The sequence below is a fragment of the Gymnogyps californianus genome, chromosome 3 (genome assembly GCF_018139145.2).
Source record: "Gymnogyps californianus isolate 813 chromosome 3, ASM1813914v2, whole genome shotgun sequence".
In the NCBI taxonomy this organism is placed as follows: domain Eukaryota; kingdom Metazoa; phylum Chordata; class Aves; order Accipitriformes; family Cathartidae; genus Gymnogyps; species Gymnogyps californianus.
The window spans coordinates 57,959,918-57,963,073 of NC_059473.1; positions in this window are offsets into that span (position 1 = coordinate 57,959,918).

The window sequence follows — 3,156 nt, forward strand, 5'->3', positions numbered from 1 at the left end:
CTCCTCACTCTGCTCGGGATACATGGACGCAGCACAGGCTCTTAGGTAACGCACTGTGAGGAGAGGGAGTACTTCCACCAGCAAGGCTGAAGAGCACAGCCTGCTTCCAGACCCCTTCCTGCCCTGCTCCTAGAAGAAACAGGTCGCATCACCATGCTACTAGTATACAGGCCATCTTTACAAAGTGCCAAGCCACAACAACCCATCTCAGCTCTGTTTCTTAACTAGGCTGTAATCAAGGCACACGGTTTCCATTCAGTTTAGGACTCATGGAGACACTGTGGAAGTGAATGCACTACATGAAACTCTGGTTTTGCTATTGAGACAGAAAGAGAGATGTATATAACTGCATCGGAGTGACCTCACCAACCAGTACTCCTAGGACAGTCTTTGACAAACTGTTTTCATCCTAAAATTCTCCGCAAGTCTTGAGTCTTTCTCAAGTCTTCAGTCCATCCATTTCTAGTTACAGCCCCGGAAACTTTTCTATTGCTAGTGCTTTGGCAGAAAAGAGACAAGCAAAAATTTGATTTGAGATGGAGGTTGTGATTCTGCCCTCAACCTGATGTTGAGGCATCCATTTAAAATGTACGTCTCAAAGCTATGTATGTCCCTTTTCTCCATGCACTACTCTGCTACCCAAGAGAAGGAATAACTGGTCTGCAACTTCACAAATACCTTTTCAGTAGAACCTTGACTACACAGTCCTTTATTATCTGAAATTATTTGAAGAAAGGGTCTCATGCATTATTATACTTTAAATGTCCTTCACCATCTGAAAGCATTATTGTAAAGATTTATTTCATATTGCCTGTGTCCTTGAGAAATAACATTCGTAATAACTTCGCAAAAAGGTGCATTTAACTATCATTCCCTTACCTTGAAATTTTGCTTAATGACGCCTATCTTAAACAGGCTCAACTCCCAGGGCTTTTTGCCAGTCCTCTCTGCAGCCCAAGTTTTCATCTGCACCTGCCAAAAGGTTGATTTAATCGGGCATAATAATTATGCTGTCTTTAATAATAAAGACTTGCATATAACACTAGATTTACCTGGGCATCTGTTTTTAAGACTTTTTTAAGACACTCATTTTTAATACATCAAAGGCCCTTCTGACAGCGAGGATGATACAAATCTGGCTGTGACAGAAGATACAGAGTGGATCTCCTAGCAGCCTTGATTTTTGTTCCCCATCTTCCCCATCCCTTCCACAGCCAGGCACAGGGGCTAAAAGGGCTAAATACTAATTGCGTCCAGGCTTACATTAAACTCTTCTGATGGCTTTGGTGGAACAAAGGGCAAGCACAGAGAGAGGCTCCTGCACACTATGCACATACCCAGAGATGAAAGTCTTTGAGAATGGCCCAGTTTTAAAGCCTTGTTCCTCCCACTCTGTGTATGAGTAAACATGCTATATTTCAGAAGGGGATAAAGAGGCAGTGACTTTGACCATGTGAAATCTCTGAGTTCTTGCTTTCATTTCCCCTTGTCCACAATTTTTTCCAGCGACAATTTAACTCCTATTCTAAAGCTCTTTTTCTGAATATGATGCTAAATGGTGCTCTCCTATCAATAAAGGATGCTGAAAATACTCTCGCTGGCCATGAAGTAATACATGCTATCTACCAGAAGTGCCCATTAACAGCTTACTTGATCTTCTTCCTCCATTCCACTATATGCCTGATAAGACTTGGCAGTACATAACTTGAAAAAAGGAATACCAGTTACCCAGATCTATGTCCCCCTCAAAGTCCAGTGACACCCCTTTCCCATTCACTCTTCTTCCTCCCCACTGCTAATGATCAGAGATACTTTGGAGGACTGTGTGGTCTAACTCTGCTACTGTTACCTGTCGTGATCGGCACTGGCTTCCATTGGTTGTGGCACGGTAACACGGGACCTCCTCAGCCTAAAATGCCTGAGTTTTTGCATCTTTCCGTCAGGGTGCAACTTGCTGCTTCTCCACTTCTGCCATTACCACTCTTGAAGTAGCAGGAGGTGCTCTGCACATGGTGAGCAGATACACTAAGCGTGCGTCCATGATGAGGTAGCAGGAGCAATCACTGCCACTCTATCTCCTTCCTGCTCACTAGGAGGTATTTTTTCTGCCTTACCAAGGACCCCTCTGATTTCATTGATGAGACAGTAAAAGAGCTAAATCCTAGTAATTTACGATCAGCCATACAGCAGGCAGTCCTGGAGATGCATCTCTGTGCTCATCTGGAACAAACTGACCATGGAAACGTGCTGATGCAAATAAGCGGTGTGCGAGTCAAGCACCGCATGCGAGTAATGCACGTACAGTTCAGAAAACGGTTTTGATGTCTTCCTTATCTGTGTTACCATATCCGATAACAATCAATCACACCAGTGCCTAGGGGAGAGCACCCTTGGAGCTCTGGAACAGAACGTCATCTGGAAATCCTGAGGATCCGTGAGATCCCAGTCATTTCCAAAGCACAAGTCTGTTCACAGTCACCCCTCCCAGCGTGGTGCCGTACCGTTCACCACATTTTATTACAGGGCTCAGCTATCTCCGTAATCCCAGAGGACACCGTTTTGCCAAGATCCCTGACTCATTACGTTAATCAGTCGCGCACTGATCTCCTCCCTGCCCCGGTCCTTAGCCCGCGAAGTCAGTCTTTCCCGGCGCTTTCTCTCTGCTGTTTGTCACCGCTGACTGCGCCGCCCGGGAAGGGAACATTTTAAGCGCTTTAAGTGCCACCCGCAGGGAAGGGGACACCTGCTGGCGCGCCCCCCGCTCCCCCCGGCCTTCCAGCGGCGCGACGGGGCGGGCAGGCCCCGCTCTGCACCCGCTGCGCCGCGGCGGGGGCTCCGCTCACCGCGGCAGGCGGCCGCGCCGGGGGGCTGCCCGTGCCCCGCCGGCCCGGCAGGGAGCGGAGGAGGGAAGCCCCGCCTCCCCGCCGCCCTCTGCCGCTCCTGCCGCCACAGGCCCCTCCTCCCCTGCCCGCCCCGCCCGCCGCACACATGTGCCCGCAGCCAGCGGCGGGGCGCGCCGTCGGGGCGGGCGGGCGCCGCCGCCTCCCCGGCACCGCTCACCGCGACAGCAGCGCACCGCACCGGCACCGCGCCGCGCCGCGCCGGGCATCCCTCGGGCGCGGAGAGCCGGTGGCCGCGCTGACGCCGCTGCGCGCC